The sequence below is a fragment of the Coregonus clupeaformis genome, unplaced genomic scaffold (genome assembly GCF_020615455.1).
Source record: "Coregonus clupeaformis isolate EN_2021a unplaced genomic scaffold, ASM2061545v1 scaf1457, whole genome shotgun sequence".
Classification (NCBI taxonomy): Eukaryota; Metazoa; Chordata; class Actinopteri; order Salmoniformes; family Salmonidae; genus Coregonus; species Coregonus clupeaformis.
In genome coordinates, this window is record NW_025534911.1 from 110,001 (window position 1) to 130,200 (window position 20,200).

The 20,200-nt window shown below is 48.6% G+C and overlaps 1 pseudogene; it reads left to right on the forward strand.

Moving 5' to 3' along the window:
* The window catches only part of LOC123481124, a 49,568-nt pseudogene that overhangs the window by 26,955 nt on the left and 2,413 nt on the right, over positions 1 to 20,200 (forward strand).

Here is a 20,200-nt window from a genome sequence, read left to right on the forward strand (position 1 = left end):
AGCGTATAGAAGACACACCACAGAGAGACAGCGATATAGAGACACACCACAGAGAGACAGCGTATAGAGACACACCACAGAGAGACAGCGTATAGAGACACACCACAGAGAGACAGCGTATAGAGACACACCACAGAGAGACAGCGTATAGAGACACACCACAGAGAGACAGCGTATAGAAGACACACCACAGAGAGACAGCGTATAGAGACACACCACAGAGAGACAGCGTATAGAGACACACCACAGAGAGACAGCGTATAGAGAGACACCACAGAGAGACACCACAGAGACACAGCGTATAGAGAGACACACCACAGAGAGACAGCGTATAGAAGACACACCACAGAGAGACAGCGTATAGAGACACACCACAGAGAGACAGCGTATAGAGACACACCACAGAGAGACAGCGTATAGAGAGACACACCACAGAGAGACAGCGTATAGAGACACACCACAGAGAGACAGCGTATAGAGACACACCACAGAGAGACAGCGTATAGAGACACACCACAGAGAGACAGCGTATAGAGACACACCACAGAGAGACACCACAGAGAGACAGCGTATAGAGAGACACACCACAGAGAGACAGCGTATAGAGACACACCACAGAGAGACAGCATATAGAAGACACACCACAGAGAGACAGCGTACAGAAGACACACCACAGAGAGACAGCGTATAGAGACACACCACAGAGAGACAGCGTATAGAGAGACACCACAGAGAGACAGCGTATAGAGACACACCACAGAGAGACAGCGTATAGAAGACACACCACAGAGAGACAGCGTAGAGAGACACACCACAGAGAGAGACAGCGTATAGGAGACACACCACAGAGAGACAGCGTATAGAGAGACACACCACAGAGAGACAGCGTGAGAGACACACCACAGAGAGACAGCGTATAGAAGACACACCACAGAGAGACAGCGTATAGAGAGACACACCACAGAGAGACAGCGTGAGAGACACACCACAGAGAGACAGCGTATAGAGACACACCACAGAGAGACAGCGTATAGAAGACACACCGCAGAGAGACAGCATATAGAAGACACACCACAGAGAGACAGCGTATAGAGACACACCACAGAGAGACAGCGTATAGAGACACCACAGAGAGACAGCGTATAGAGAGAACACACCACAGAGAGACAGCGTATAGAGAGACACCACAGAGAGACAGCGTATAGAGACACACCACAGAGAGACAGCGTATAGAGACACACCACAGAGAGACAGCGTATAGAGACACACCACAGAGAGACAGCGTATAGAAGACACACCACAGAGAGACAGCGTATAGAAGACACACCACAAAGAGACAGCATATAGAAGACACACCACAGAGAGACAGCGTATAGAGACACACCACAGAGAGACAGCGATAGAGACACCACAGAGAGACAGCGTATAGAGACACACCACAGAGAGACAGCGTATAGAGACACCACAGAGAGACAGCGTATAGAGACACACCACAGAGAGACAGCGTATAGAGACACCACAGAGAGAGACAGCGTATAGAGACACCACAGAGAGACAGCGTATAGAGACACCACAGAGAGACAGCGTATAGAGACACACCACAGAGAGACAGCGTATAGAGACACCACAGAGAGACAGCGTATAGAGACACACCACAGAGAGACAGCGTATAGAGACACCACAGAGAGACAGCGTATAGAGACACACCACAGAGAGACAGCGTATAGAGACACACCACAGAGAGACAGCGTATAGAAGACACACCACAGAGAGACAGCATATAGAAGACACACCACAGAGAGACAGCGTATAGAGACACACCACAGAGAGACAGCGTATAGAGACACCACAGAGAGACAGCGTATAAGAGACACACCACAGAGAGACAGCGTATAGAGACACACCACAGAGAGACAGCGTATAGAAGACACACCACGAGAGACAGCATATAGAAGACACACCACAGAGAGACAGCGTATAGAGACCCAACACAGAGAGACAGCTTATAGAGACACCACAGAGAGACAGCGTATAGAGACACACCACAGAGAGACAGCGTATAGAGACACACCACAGAGAGACAGCGTATAGAGACACACCACAGAGAGACAGCGTATAGAAGACACACCACAGAGAGACAGCGTATAGAAGACACACCACAGAGAGACAGCGTATAGAGACACACCACAGAGAGACAGCGTATAGAAGACACACCACAGAGAGACAGCGTATAGAAGACACACCACAGAGAGACAGCGTATAGAAGACACACCACAGAGAGACAGCGTATAGAAGACACACCACAGAGAGACAGCGTATAGAGAGACACCACAGAGAGACAGCGTATTTAGAGACACCACAGAGAGACAGCGTATAGAGAGACACCACAGAGAGACAGCGTATGAGAGACACCACAGAGACAGCGTATAGAGACACACCACAGAGAGACAGCGTATAGAAGACACACCACAGAGAGACAGCGTATAGAAGACACACCACAGAGAACAGCGTATAGAGACACACCACAGAGAGACAGCGTATAGAAAAGACACACCACAGAGAGACAGCATATAGAGACACACCACAGAGAGACAGCGATAGAAGACACACCACAGAGAGAGACAGCGTATAGAAGACACACCACAGAGAGACAGCGTATAGAGAGACACCACAGAGAGACAGCGTATAGAGACACACCACAGAGAGACAGCGTATAGAGACACACCACAGAGAGACAGCGTATAGAGACACACCACAGAGAGACAGCGTGTAGAGACACACCACAGAGAGACAGCGTATAGAAGACACACCACAGAGAGACAGCGTATAGAGACACACCACAGAGAGACAGCGTATAGAAGACACACCACAGAGAGACAGCGTATAGAAGACACACCACAGAGAGACAGCGTATAGAGAGACACCACAGAGAGACAGCGTATAGAAGACACACCACAGAGAGACAGCGTATAGAGACACACCACAGAGAGACAGCATATAGAGACACACCACAGAGACACAGCATATATATAGAGACACACCACAGAGAGACAGCGTATAGAGAGACACACCACAGAGAGACAGCGTATAGAGAGACACCACAGAGAGACAGCTTATAGAGACACACCACAGAGAGACAGCGTATAGAGACACACCACAGAGAGACAGCGTATAGAAGACACACCACAGAGAGACAGCGTATAGAGAGACACCACAGAGAGACAGCGTATAGAAGACACACCACAGAGAGACAGCGTATAGAGAGACACCACAGAGAGACAGCTTATAGAGACACACCACAGAGAGACAGCGTATATAGAGACACACCACAGAGAGACAGCGTATAGAGAGACACACCACAGAGAGACAGCGTATAGAGAGACACCACAGAGAGACAGCTTATAGAGACACACCACAGAGAGACAGCGTATAGAGACACACCACAGAGAGACAGCGTATAGAGACACACCACAGAGAGACAGCGTATAGAAGACACACCACAGAGAGACAGCGTATAGAGACACACCACAGAGAGACAGCGTATAGAGACACACCACAGAGAGACAGCGTATAGAAGACACACCACAGAGAGACAGCGTATAGAAGACACACCACAGAGAGACAGCGTATAGAGAGACACCACAGAGAGACAGCGTATAGAGAGACACCACAGAGAGACAGCGTATAGAGAGACACCACAGAGACAGCGTATAGAGACACACCACAGAGAGACAGCGTATAGAAGACACACCACAGAGAGACAGCGTATAGAAGACACACCACAGAGAGACAGCGATAGAGACACACCACAAGAGACAGCGTATAGAAGACACACCACAGAGAGACAGCGTATAGAGACACACCACAAGAGACAGCGTATAGAGAGACACCACAGAGAGACAGCGATAGAAGACACACCACAGAGACAGCGTATAGAAGACACACCACAGAGAGACAGCATATAGAGAGACACCACAGAGAGACAGCGTATAGAGAACACCACAGAGAGACAGCGTATAGAGACACACCACAGAGAGACAGCGTATAGAGACACACCACAGAGAGACAGCGTGTAGAGACACACCACAGAGAGACAGCGTATAGAAGACACACCCAGAGAGACAGCGTATAGAGACACACCACAAGAGACAGCGTATAGAAGACACACCACAGAGAGACAGCGTATAGAAGACACACCACAGAGAGACAGCGTATAGAGAGACACCACAGAGAGACAGCGTATAGAAGACACACCACAGAGAGACAGCGTATAGAGACACACCACAGAGAGACAGCATATAGAGACACACCACAGAGAGACAGCGTATAGAAGACACACCACAGAGACACAGCATATATATAGAGACACACCACAGAGAGACAGCATATAGAGACACACCACAGAGAGACAGCGTATAGAGACACACCACAGAGAGACAGCGTATAGAGAGACACACCACAGAGAGACAGCGTATAGAGAGACACACCACAGAGAGACAGCGTATAGAGAGACACCACAGAGAGACAGCTTATAGAGACACACCACAGAGAGACAGCGTATAGAGAGACACACCACAGAGAGACAGCGTATAGAGAGACACACCACAGAGAGACAGCGTATAGAGAGACACCACAGAGAGACAGCTTATAGAGACACACCACAGAGAGAGACAGCGATAGAGACACACCACAGAGAGACAGCGTATAGAGACACACCACAGAGAGACAGCGTATAGAAGACACACCACAGAGAGACAGCGATAGAGAGACACCACAGAGAGACAGCGTATAGAAGACACACCACAGAGAGACAGCGCGTATAGAGAGACACCACAGAGAGACAGCTTATAGAGAGACACACCACAGAGAGACAGCGTATAGAGAGACACCACAGAGAGACAGCGTATAGAGAAACACCACAGAGAGACAGCGTATATAGAGACACACCACAGAGAGACAGCGTATAGAGACACACCACAGAGAGACAGCGTATAGAGACACACCACAGAGAGACAGCGATAGAGAGACACCACAGAGAGACAGCTTATAGAGACACACCACAGAGAGACAGCGTATAGAGACACACCACAGAGAGACAGCGTATAGAGACACACCACAGAGAGACAGCGTATAGAAGACACACCACAGAGAGACAGCGTATAGAAGACACACCACAGAGAGACAGCGTATAGAGACACACCACAGAGAGACAGCATATAGAGACACACCACAGAGAGACAGCGTATAGAAGACACACCACAGAGAGACAGCGTATAGAAGACACACCACAGAGAGACAGCGTATAGAGACACACCACAGAGAGACACCACAGAGAGACAGCGTATAGAAGACACACCACAGAGAGACAGCGTATAGAGAGACACCACAGAGAGACAGCGTATAGAAGACACACCACAGAGAGACAGCGTATAGAGACACACCACAGAGAGACAGCATAGAGAGACACACCACAGAGAGACAGCGTATAGAGACACACCACAGAGAGACAGCGTATAGAGACACACCACAGAGAGACAGCGTATAGAGACACACCACAGAGAGACAGCGTATAGAGACACACCACAGAGAGACAGCGTATAGAGACACACCACAGAGAGACAGCGTATAGAAGACACCACAGAGAGACAGCGTAGAGACACAGAGAGACAGCGTATAGAGACACACCACAGAGACACACCACAGAGAGACACACCACAGAGAGACAGCTTATAGAGACACACCACAGAGAGACAGCGTATAGAAGACACACCACAGAGAGACAGCTTATAGAGACACACCACAGAGAGACAGCGTATAGAGACACACCACAGAGAGACAGCATAGAGAGACACACCACAGAGAGACAGCGTATAGAGACACACCACAGAGAGACAGCGTATAGAGACACACCACAGAGAGACAGCGTATAGAGACACACCACAGAAAGACAGCGTATAGAGACACACCACAGAGACAGCGTATAGAAGACACACCACAGAGAACAGCGTATAGAGACACACCACAGAGAGACAGCGTATAGAGACACACCACAGAGAGACAGCGTATAGAAGACACACCACAGAGAGACAGCGTATAGAGACACACCACAGAGAGACAGCGTATAGAGACACACCACAGAGAGACAGCGTATAGAGACACACCACAGAGAGACAGCGTATAGAAGACACACCACAGAGAGACAGCGTATAGAGACACACCACAGAGAGACAGCGTATAGAGACACACCACAGAGAGACAGCGTATAGAAGACACACCACAGAGAGACAGCGATGAGAAGACACCACAGAGAGACAGCGTAGAGAGACCACCAAGAGCAAGAGACAGCGATAGAGACACACCACAGAGAGACAGCAGAGACACACCACAGAGAGACAGCGATAGAAGACACACCACAGAAGCGATCAGAAGACACACCACAAACAGCGTATGGGTCACACCACAGAGAGACCCAGGCGTATAGAGACACACCACAGAGAGACAGCGTATAGAGACACACCACAGAGAGACAGCGTATAGAGCACACCACAGAGAGACAGCGTATGGAGAGGACACCACAGAGAGACAGCGAGAGACACCCACAGAGAGACAGCGTATAGAGACACACCACAGAGAGACAGCGAGAGACACCACAGAGAGACAGCATAGACACACCACAGAGACAGCGTATAGAGACACACCACAGAGAGACAGCGTATAGAGACACACCACAGAGAGACAGCGTATAGAAGACACACCACAAGAGACAGCGGAGAGACACACCACAGAGAGACAGCGATAGAGACACACCACAGAGAGACAGCGTATAGAAGACACACCACAGAGAGACAGCGTATAGAAGACACACCACAGAGAGACAGCGTATAGAGACACACCACAGAGAGACAGCATATAGAGACACACCACAGAGAGACAGCGTATAGAAGACACACCACAGAGAGACAGCGATAGAAGACACACCACAGAGAGACAGCGTATAGAGACCACCACAGAGAGACACCACAGAGAGACAGCGTATAGAAGACACACCACAGAGAGACAGCGTATAGAGAGACACCACAGAGAGACAGCGTATAGAAGACACACCACAGAGAGACAGCGTATAGAGACCAAAGACAACACCACAGAGAGACAGCGTATAGAGACACACCACAGAGAGACAGCGTATAGAGACACACCACAGAGAGACAGCGTATAGAGACACACCACAGAGAGACAGCGTATAGAGACACACCACAGAGAGACAGCGTATAGAAGACACCACAGAGAGACAGCGTAGAGAGACACCACAGAGAGACAGCGTATAGAGACACACCACAGAGACACACCACAGAGAGACAGCGTAGAGAGACACACCACAGAGAGACAGCTTATAGAGACACACCACAGAGAGACAGCGTATAGAAGACACACCACAGAGAGACAGCTTATAGAGACACACCACAGAGAGACAGCGTATAGAGACACACCACAGAGAGACAGCATAGAGAGACACACCACAGAGAGACAGCGTATAGAGACACACCACAGAGAGACAGCGTATAGAGACACACCACAGAGAGACAGCGTATAGAGACACACCACAGAAAGACAGCGTATAGAGACACACCACAGAGAGACAGCGTATAGAAGACACACCACAGAGAGACAGCGTATAGAGACACACCACAGAGAGACAGCGATAGAGACACACCACAGAGAGACAGCGTATAGAAGACACACCACAGAGAGACAGCGATATAGAGACACACCACAGAGAGACAGCATATAGAGACACACCACAGAGAGACAGCGTATAGAGACACACCACAGAGAGACAGCGTATAGAAGACACACCACAGAGAGAGACAGCGTATAGAAGACACACCACAGAGAGACAGCGTATAGAGACACACCACAGAGAGACAGCGTATAGAAGACACACCACAGAGAGACAGCGTATAGAAGACACCACAGAGAGACAGCGTAGAGAGACACCACAGAGAGACAGCGTATAGAGACACACCACAGAGAGACAGCGTAGAGAGACACACCACAGAGAGACAGCTTATAGAGACACACCACAGAGAGACAGCGTATAGAAGACACACCACAGAGAGACAGCTTATAGAGACACACCACAGAGAGACAGCGTATAGAGACACACCACAGAGAGACAGCGTATAGAAGACACCACAGAGAGACAGCGTAGAGAGACACCACAGAGAGACAGCGTATAGAGACACACCACAGAGACACACCACAGAGAGACAGCGTAGAGAGACACACCACAGAGAGACAGCTTATAGAGACACACCACAGAGAGACAGCGTATAGAAGACACACCACAGAGAGACAGCTTATAGAGACACACCACAGAGAGACAGCGTATAGAGACACACCACAGAGAGACAGCGTATAGAAGACACACCACAGAGAGACAGCGTATAGAAGACACACCACAAGAGACAGCGTATAGAAGACACACCACAGAGAGACAGCGTATAGAGACACACCACAGAGACAGCGTATAGAAGACACACCACAGAGAGACAGCGTATAGAGACACACCACAGAGAGACAGCGTATAGAGACACACCACAGAGAGACAGCGTATAGAGAACACCACAAGAGACAGCGTATAGAGACACACCACAGAGAGACAGCGTATAGAGACACACCACAGAGAGACAGCGTATAGAGACACACCACAGAGAGACAGCGATAGAGACACACCACAGAGAGACAGCGTATAGAGACACACCACAAGGAGATACACAAAGGGAAGCGTATAGAGACACACACAGAACAGCGATGCACACAGAGAGACAGCGTATAGAGACACACCACAGAGAGACAGCGTATAGAAGACACCACAGAGAGACAGCGTAGAGAGACACCACAGAGAGACAGCGTATAGAGACACACCACAGAGACACACCACAGAGACAGGCGTAGAGACACACCACAGAGAGACAGCTTATAGAGACACACCACAGAGAGACAGCGTATAGAAGACACACCACAGAGAGACAGCTTATAGAGACACACCACAGAGAGACAGCGTATAGAGACACACCACAGAGAGACAGCGTATAGAAGCACACACCACAAGAGACAGCGTATAGAAGACACACCACAGAGAGACAGCGTATAGAAGACACACCACAGAGAGACAGCGTATAGAGACACACCACAGAGAGACAGCGTATAGAAGACACACCACAGAGAGACAGCGTATAGAGACACACCACAGAGAGACAGCGTGAAGACACACCACAGAGAGACAGCGTATAGAAGACACACCACAGAGAGACAGCGTATAGAAGACACACCACAGAGACAGCGTATAGAAGACACACCACAGAGAGACAGCGTATAGAGACACACCACAGAGAGACAGCGTATAGAAGACACACCACAGAGAGACAGCGTATAGAGAGACACCACAGAGAGACACCACAGAGACACAGCGTATAGAAGACACACCACAGAGGTTATTTGAGATCAAAGTCCTTAAAAATTCCTAGGAGACTTTTCCAGACTGACTCGGGCCTGCCTGTCCAGCCAAGGTAACCATAGGGAGAACAGAACTGTCTTGACACCCAGTTCTATCACCAGAACAGAGCTGGACCTTGACCACAGTTACTTCATTGTGTCAGTGTTGTTTTTCATGTTGTTATTCGGGCTGTGTGAAGGCCTTGACCAGGCGGTGTTGTCTCACTGACCTGTAGCCCCTCCCTCCTACCCTCCTCTACACCTGATTGGCTGATTCTAAGTTATTTTAAATGTTGTGGTAAAGGGGCTGGATAGGGGAAGTACTGCGCTGTCGTCTCTTATTGACCCGTCGAATGGCTTTCCATACTGTACACCGCTCGTTACTGATTCAAAGATGGTCTGCGATCGGCATTGGATCAGGCGTCAGTGATTGGTTAAAACATTCCCTGACAGTGTTAAGTCAGGTTTCGGGTCCCGAGAGCTTCAAGTTCCTCCGGTGTACAAAATCACTAAGCAACTTTAAAGTTGTCCACGCGTGCGCAGTTGTGAAGAAGGCGCCTCTTCCCCCCTCAGGAAGTTGAAAAGGTTTGGCATGGGCCCTCAAATCCTCCGAGATCTACAGCTGTACACATTTGAGAGCGTGACCGTGAATATGCCCTGCCAGCTGTTCTGCGCATTGCTCTGAGAAAGCGCCCTGGAATATCATCTAGGCCCCGTCGCGGTCTTGCGGGTGTTGACCTTGATGAGACTCCACGTCGGCCTCGGAGAGAGCGAGAGATCACCCCCTATCTTCTGGGTCGGTGGCGGCCCCTCACACCCGGCACGGTGTTGTTGTTATTGTCAAAAGCGTACATAAAATGCATTGAGTTGGTCTGGAAGAGAGGCATCGTTTTGGGCAGATCACAGCTGGGTCTTTCTTTTGTAATCCATAATGGACTGCTAGCCCCCTGCCACATGCAGCGGGCGTTCGGAGCCTGTGGACTATGATTCCACCTTGTTCCTAGGTTGTCCTTTTTTTGCTTTCGTTTGATGACTCTGCAGAGGTCGTAGCGGGACTTCCTGTCCTTGTTCCTGTCCTCGGGCGTAGCCTCAGAGTTGTCTGTGTCCGGAAGCCCTGTCCTTTAGTTTCGCGCCAACCCCTCGGGTGTTTATCCAAAGCTTTTGATTGGGGAAGCATGACTGTGAAGTCGCTTTGGTTAAAAGCGTCTGCTAATGACGCAAATTATTTAGGTAGTTCAGCGACCCAATGCTAACTAGCGCAATGACTGGAAGTCTATGGTTATCTGCGCGATAAGACTTCCAGAGAGAGGGAAGGTTAAACAGCAATGACTGGAAGTCTATGGTTATCTGCTAGCAACGCACAAGACTTCCAGAGAGAGGGAAGGTTAAACAGCAATGACTGGAAGTCTATGGTTATCTGCTAGCACGCATAAGACTTCCAGAGAGAGGGAAGGTTAAACAAATGACTGGAAGTCTATGGTTATCTGCTAGCACGCATAAGACTTCCAGAGAGAGGGAAGGTTAAACAGAAAGCAATGACTGGAAGTCTATGGTTATCTGCTAGCACGCATAAGACTTCCAGAGAGGAAGGTTAAACAGCAATGACTGGAAGTCTATGGTTATCTGCTAGCACGCATAAGACTTCCAGAGAGAGGGAGGTTAAACAGCAATAGGTGTAGCGGACATGAGTCGGTCACGTGATGAGGTAGCCCCCACCACCCCGCCTCGGAGAGGAAACGCCGGCGTTACAGAAGCAAGAAGGGGAGGGGTCCCGCGAGATGAAGACGAAGGGAATCAAGGGCCTCATTGCCAAAACCCAGAAGTGTTCCTTTAAAGGCAGTGTAGCACCGATTTTCTCATTGCCAGAAGTTTAAAGACGCATTATATAATAGTAACTCAGAAAAACATTCCCAAATTACAAACTCTTAAATCAATTGTTATGTTTTTTTCTAAAAGTTGGGTTTTATTTTTTTTATTTTTAATCTGCCCTTAACTTCAGAAATCATCTAACTGATCCAAACTAACCAGGATGTAAACATGTCTGCCAGCTTTTGGTAGCTTTAACGGCTGACGCTGTCATAGACCCAGGCCGGAGCAATAACGTAGGTAGACTCTGAGTCGTTCTCAAGGTGTTTGCGGTGGTTCGGTCGTTCTGTGTCTCTTGGGGAGTTTGCTGTAATGCAGCCGTCGCCTAAACTGAGAAATAATGCTGACGCCTCGGCCGTGGATCCAATCGCGGATCGGGTGGCATTTCGGGAAGAAAAGCGCTGGCGCCGTTGCTTTCTTTGGAGGGGTGAATTCTGGTCCGTGGGGGAAAGTGTATTTGTGTATCTTTTAGGATCAATGTGGTCACAGTTGCTTCCCGTTGAAGACGCCAGTAGATAACGCTGTCCTCCTCCTCCTCCTCCATTTTCTTTCTAGCTGACAAACACTACGTATACAAAAGTATGTGGACACTTCCCCCTTTTCAAATGAGTGAATTCGGCTGTTTCAGCCACATCCCGTTTGCTGACAGGTGTATAAAATCGAGCACACGGCCATGCAATCTCCATAGACAAACATTTGGCAGTAGAATGGCCTTTATTGAAGAGCTCAGTGACTTTTCAATGTGGGGCACCCTCACGAGTCGTAGGATTAATATTAATAATTAATTAATAATTAATATTCAATAATTAGGGAGGATATGCCGTCACCTCGGTTGCAACACTCACTACTGAGTTCCAAAACTGCCTAAAAAATAATAATATATGCAATTTTTTTAGACGCTTTATTCAAAGTGACTTAGTCATGCGTGCATACATCTTAGGTTGGATCTCAGCAGGAATCAAACCCTGGCGTTTGCAAGCACTGCGCTACCAACTGAGCTCAATCTGTGATGTGAATCTGTGTTGTATCAGGTGAATCCAGACACTGGCCTCATCAACTATGACCGACTGAGGAGAACGCCCGAGCTGTTCCACCCCAGACTGATCATCGACGGTAACACACACACATCACACCATACCACACACACACACACACACACACACACACACACACACACACCACCACACACACACACACACCAACTCCGGCTGTTCCACCCCAAACTGATCATCGTAGGTAACACACACGCACACACACACACACACACACACACACACACACACACACACACACACACACACACAACACACACACACACACACCATACACACACACACCACACACACACACACACACACACACACACACCACACACACACCACCACACACACACACACACACACACACACACACACACACACACACCACCACCACACACACACACACACACCACCACACACACACACACACACACACACACACACACACACACACACACACACACACACACACACACCACACACACCACACCACACACACCAACGTCCGCGCCGTACCACACACAGACTGACACACGCAGGCAACACACACACACATCACACCACACACACACACACACACACACACACACACACACCACCACCACACACACACACACACACACACACACACACCACCACACACACACACACACACACACACACACACACACACACACACACACACACCCAGCAGGTCCTGTCGCCAGCTGTGTGACATTGTGTCCATTCAGACAATAGATCCGATCTGCTCAGGGACAGAACATTCTGAGGATATGGACTCACTGTTTTTTTAAGGTTTTCATTGTATCTTTTGGACCTGGTTTGCAGAACCAGAATCTCCATTGAAATAGCTTGTAGAGGACTAGTTTTTCAAGTGCCATTATCTGGAAAAAAGCATTCGTGATTTGTTGTGCATCTTTTTGACTACAAAAACATAGAAATCCATGGTTTTCCAGTTGATGTTGGGATGGTGCTGAATGAAGATGGAGGTTGGAAAATCGGGACCATTTCTGTTAATTGTTCCCATCTTCTCTCAGGTACCAGCTGTTATTCCCGGTGAACCTTGACTACGCTCGGCTGCGTTGCTGATGAGAACGGTGCGTTCCTATTGGCCGACATGGCACACACATCAGTGGACTGGTGGCGGCCGGGGTTTATCCCATCTCGTTCGAGTACTGTGACGTGGTCTCCCGACACCCACAGACGCTGGTTAGAAAGAGGGGGGGGGTGTCGCTCTGGGGTCATCTTCTACAGAAAGGGTAAAGCAAGGGGGGCTGTCGCCCTGGGGTCATCTTCTACAGAAAGGGTACGGAGAGGAGGAGAGGGGGCTGTCACTCTGGGGTCATCTTCTACAGAAAGGGCAACGGAGGGAGGGGGCTGTCACTCTGGGGTCATCTTCTACAGAAAGGGTACGGAGGGGGGGGCTGTCGCTCTGGGGTCATCTTCTACAGAAAGGGACTGTGCGAGGGGGGCTGTCACTCTGGGGTCATCTTCTGCAGAAAGGGCTGCAGGAGGCTGTCGCTCTGGGGTCATCTTCTACAGAAAGGGTACGGGAGGGGGCTGTCGCTCTGGGGTCATCTTCTACAGAAAGGGTACGGAGGGGGCTGTCGCTCTGGGGTCATCTTCTACAGAAAGGGTAACGGGGGGCTGTCGCCTCTGGGGTCATCTTCTACAGAAAGGAGGGGGCTGTCGCTCTGGGGTCATCTTCTACAGAAAGGGTACGGGGGGGGGTATGGGGGCTGTCGCTCTGGGGTCATCTTCTACAGAAAGGGACGATGAGAGGGGTGCTGTCGCTCTGGGGTCATCTTCTACAGAAAGGGAGGAGGGGGGGTGTTTCAATCTCAAACAGAGCGGTTTAGTGTGTGTATCCATGTTGGTTTCTCTCTTTCCCTCTCTGTGGGGGTGTCCTCCAGAGTACGTAGTGTGGACCCGAAGGGAAAGGGAGACTCTGTATAATCTGGAGTCTCTCATCAACCAGGCAGTGTTCCCAGGACTACAGGGAGGACCCCACAACCACGCCATCGCAGGTACAGGCCCTCTCTGGACACCTATATTGGCTTTATATACAGACAGCTAGACAGAGGTCTCCAAGGCTTTATATACAGGCACCTAGACGGACATCTCCAATTGGCTTTATATACAGGCACCTAGACAGACATCTCCCAAGGCTTTATATACAGGCACCTAGACAGACATCTCCCAAGGCTTTATATACAGGCACCTAGACAGACATCTCCCAAGGCTTTATATACAGGCACTAGACAGACATCTCCCAAGGCTTTATATACAGGCACCTAGACAGACACTCCCAAGGCTTTATATACAGGCAGCTAGACAGACATCTCCCCAAGGCTTTATATACAGGCAGCTAGACAGACATCTCCCAAGGCTTTATATGACAGGCACCTAGACAGACACCTCCAAGGCTTTATATACAGGCACCTAGACAGACATCTCCCAAGGCTTTATATACAGGCACCTAGACAGACATCTCCCAAGGCTTTATATACAGGCACCTAGACAGACATCTCCCAAGGCTTTATATACAGGCACCTAGACAGACATCTCCCAAGGCTTTTATATACAGGCACCTAGACAGACATCTCCCAAGGCTTTATATACAGGCACCTAGACAGACATCTCCCAAGGCTTTATATACAGGCACCTAGACAGACATCTCCAAGGCATATACAGGCACCTAGACAGACATCTCCCATGGCTTTATATACAGGCACCTAGACAGACATCTCCCAAGGCTTTATATACAGGCACCTAGACAGACATCTCCCAAGGGGCTTTATATACAGGCACCTAGACAGACATCTCCCAAGGCTTTATATACAGGCACCTAGACAGACATCTCCCAAGGCTTTTATATACAGGCACCTAGACAGACATCTCCAAGGCTTTATATACAGGCACCTAGACAGACATCTCCCAAGGCTTTATATACAGGCACCTAGACAGACATCTCCCCAAGGCTTTATATACAGGCACCTTGGACACCCATATGGCTTTATATACAGGCACCTAGACAGACATCTCCCAAGGCTTTATATACAGGCACCTAGACAGACATCTCCCAAGGCTTTATATACAGGCACCTAGACAGACATCTCCCAAGGCTTTATATCGCACAGGCACCTAGACAGACATCTCCCAAGGCTTTATATACAGGCACCTAGACAGACATCTCCCCAAGGCTTTATATACAGGCACCTAGACAGACATCTCCCAAGGCTTTATATACAGGCACCTAGACAGACATCTCCCCAAGGCTTTATATACAGGCACCTAGACAGACACCTCCCAAGGCTTTATATACAGGCACCTAGACAGACATCTCCAAGGCTTTATATACAGGCACCTAGACAGACATCTCCCAAGGCTTTATATACAGGCACCTAGACAGACATCTCCCAAGGCTTTATATACAGGCACCTAGACAGACATCTCCCAAGGCTTTATATACAGGCACCCTAGACAGACATTCCCAAGGCTTTATATACAGGCACCTAGACAGACATCTCCCAAGGCTTTACTATACAGGCACCTAGACAGACATCTCCCAAGGCTTTATATACAGGCACCTAGACAGACATCTCCCAAGGCTTTATATACAGGCACCTAGACAGACATCTCCCAAGGCTTTATATACAGGCACCTAGACAGACATCTCCCAAGGCTTTATATACAGGCACCTAGACAGACATCTCCCAAGGCTTTATATACAGGCACCTAGACAGACATCTCCCAAGGCTTTATATACAGGCACCTAGACAGACATCTCCCAAGGCTTTATATACAGGCACCTAGACAGACATCTCCCAAGGCTTTATATACAGGCACCTAGACAGACATCTCCCAAGGCTTTATATACAGGCACCTAGACAGACATCTCCCAAGGCTTTATATACAGGCACCTAGACAGACATCTCCCAAGGCTTTATACAGGCACCTAGACAGACATCTCCCACGGGCTTTATATACAGGCACCTAGACAGACATCTCCCAAGGCTTTATATACAGGCACCTAGACAGACATCTCCCAAGGCTTTATATACAGGCACCTAGACAGACATCTCCCAAGGCTTTATATACAGGCACCTAGGGACAGACATCTCCCAAGGCTTTATATACAGGCACCTAGACAGACATCTCCCAAGGCTTTATATACAGGCACCTAGACAGACATCTCCCAAGGCTTTATATACAGGCACCTAGACAGACATCTCCCAAGGCTTTATATACAGGACACCTAGACAGACATCTCCCAAGGCTTTCATATACAGGCACCTAGACAGACATCTCCCAAGGCTTTATATACAGGCACCTAGACAGACATCTCCCAAGGCTTTATATACAGGCACCTAGACAGACATCTCCCCAAGGCTTTATATACAGGCACCTAGACAGACATCTCCCAAGGCTTTATATACAGGCACCTAGACAGACATCTCCCAAGGCTTTATATACAGGCACCTAGACAGACATCCCCCAAGGCTTTATATACAGGCACCTAGACAGACATCTCCCAAGGCTTTATATACAGGCACCTAGAGAAATCCCAAGGCTTACAGGCACCTAGACAGACATCTCCCAAGGCTTTATATACAGGCACCTAGACAGACATCTCCCAAGGCTTTATATACAGGCACCTAGGACAGACATCTCCCAAGGCTTTATACAGGCACCTAGACAGACATCTCCCAAGGCTTTATATACAGGCACCTAGACAGACATCTCCCAAGGCTTTATATACAGGCACCTAGACAGACATCTCCCAAGGCTTTATATACAGGCACCTAGACAGACATCTCCCAAGGCTTTATATACAGGCACCTAGACAGACATCTCCCAAGGCTTTATATACAGGCACCTAGACAGACATCTCCCAAGGCTTTATATACAGGCACCTAGACAGACATCTCCCAAGGCTTTATATACAGGCACCTAGACAGACATCTCCCAAGGCTTTATATACAGGCACCTAGACAGACATCTCCCAAGGCTTTATATACAGGCACCTAGACAGACATCTCCCAAGGCTTTATATATACAGGCACCTAGACAGACATCTCCCAAGGCTTTATATACAGGCACCTAGACAGACATCTCCCAAGGCTTTATATACAGGCACCTAGACAGACATCTCCCAAGGCTTTATATACAGGCACCTAGACAGACATCTCCCAAGGCTTTATATACAGGCACCTAGACAGACATCTCCCAAGGCTTTATATACAGGCACCTAGACAGACATCTCCCAAGGCTTTACACATACAGGCACCTAGACAGACATCTCCCAAGGCTTTATATACAGGCACCTAGACAGACATCTCCCAAGGCTTTATATACAGGCACCTAGACAGACATCTCCCAAGGCTTTATATACAGGCACCTAGACAGACATCTCCCAAGGCTTTATATACAGGCACCTAGACAGACATCTCCCAAGGCTTTATATACAGGCACCTAGACAGACATCTCCCAAGGCTTTATATGACAGGCACCTAGACAGACATCTCCCAAGGCTTTATATACAGGCACCTAGACAGACATCTCCCAAGGCTTTATATACAGGCACCTAGACAGACATCTCCCCAGGCTTTATATACAGGCACCCTAGACAGACATCTCCCAAGGCTTTATATACAGGCACCTAGACAGACATATCCCAAGGCTTTATATACAGGCACCTACACAGACATCTCCCAAGGCTTTACATACAGGCACCTAGACAGACATCTCCCAAGGCTTTATATACAGGCACCTAGACAGACATCTCCAAGGCTTTATATACAGGCACCTAGACAGACATCTCCCAAGGCTTATATATACAGGCACCTAGACAGACATCTCCCAAGGCTTTATATACAGGCACCTAGACAGACATCTCCCAAGGCTTTATATACAGGCACCTAGACAGACATCCCCCAAGGCTTTATATACAGGCACCTAGACAGACATCTCCCAAGGCTTTATATACAGGCACCTAGACAGACATCTCCCAAGGCTTTATATACAGGCACCTAGACAGACATCTCCCAAGGTGGATATTAACTATGACACCTCACAACCACACTATGACACCTCACAACCACACTATGACACCTCACAACCACACTATGACACCTCACAACCACACTATGACACCTCACAACCACACTATGACACCTCACAACCACACTATGACATCTCACAACCACACTGTGACACCTCACAACCACACTATGACACCTCACAACCACACTATGACATCTCACAACCACACTATGACACCTCACAACCACACTATGAAATCTCACAACCACACTATGACACCTCACAACCACACTATGACATCTCACAACCACACTGTGACACCTCACAACCACACTATGACACCTCACAACCACGCTATGACACCTCACAAACCACACTATGACACCTCACAACCACACTATGACACCTCACAACCACACTATGACACCTCACAACCACACTACTGACACCTCACAACCACACTATGACACTCTCACAACCACACTATGACATCTCACAACCACACTATGACACCTCCAACCACACTATGACACCTCACAACCACCTAGACACTCACAACCACACTATGACACCTCACAACCACACTATACAGGAAAGGAGACACCTCACAACCACACTATGACACCTCACAACCACACTATGACACCCCCACAACCACAAAAACTATGACACCTCACAACCACACTATGACAGGTAAAGTAGCTAGGACACCTCACAACCACACTATGACAGGTAAAGTAGCTAGGACACCCACAACACAAGACACCTCACAACCACACTATGACACCTCACAACCACACTATGACATCTCACAACCACACTGTAGGACACCTCACAACCACACTATGACACCTCACAACCACACTATGACAGGTAAAGTAGCTAGGACACCTCACAACCACACATGACACCTCCCACAACCACACTATGACACCTCACAACCACACTATGACACCTCACAACCACACTATGACACCTCACAACCACACTATGACAGGTAAGTAGCTAGGACAAAAAAGACACCTCACAACCACACTATGACAGGTAAAGTAGCTAGGACACCTCACAACCACACTATGACAAAAAGAGGTAAAAGCAGCTATGACACCTCACAACCACACTATGACACCTCACAACCACACTATGACAGGAAAATAGGAACCTCACAACCACACTACGAAAAAAATGTGACACCCTCACAACCACACTCTATGACACCTCACAACCACGCTACTACACCTCACAACCACGCTATGACACCTCACAACCACACTATGACAGGTAAAGTAGCTAGTACACCTCACAACCACACTATGACACCTCACAACCACACTATGACACCTCACAACCACACTATGACACCTCACAACCACACTATGACACCTCACAACCACACTATGACACCTCCCACAACCACACTATGACACCTCACAACCACGCTATGATACCTCACAACCACACTATGACAGACCCTCACAACCACACTATGACCGTAAAGTAGCTAGGACAAAAAAACCTCACAACCACACTATGACACCTCACAACCACACTACTAGACACCTCACAACCACACTATGACACCTCACAACCACACTATGACACCTCACAACCACACTATGACACCTCACAACCACACTATGACACACCTCACAACCACATAAGGCTATGACACCTCCACAACCACACTATGACACCCTCACAACCACACTATGACCGATAAAGTAGCTAGGACCTCCAACCACACTAGGTGACAC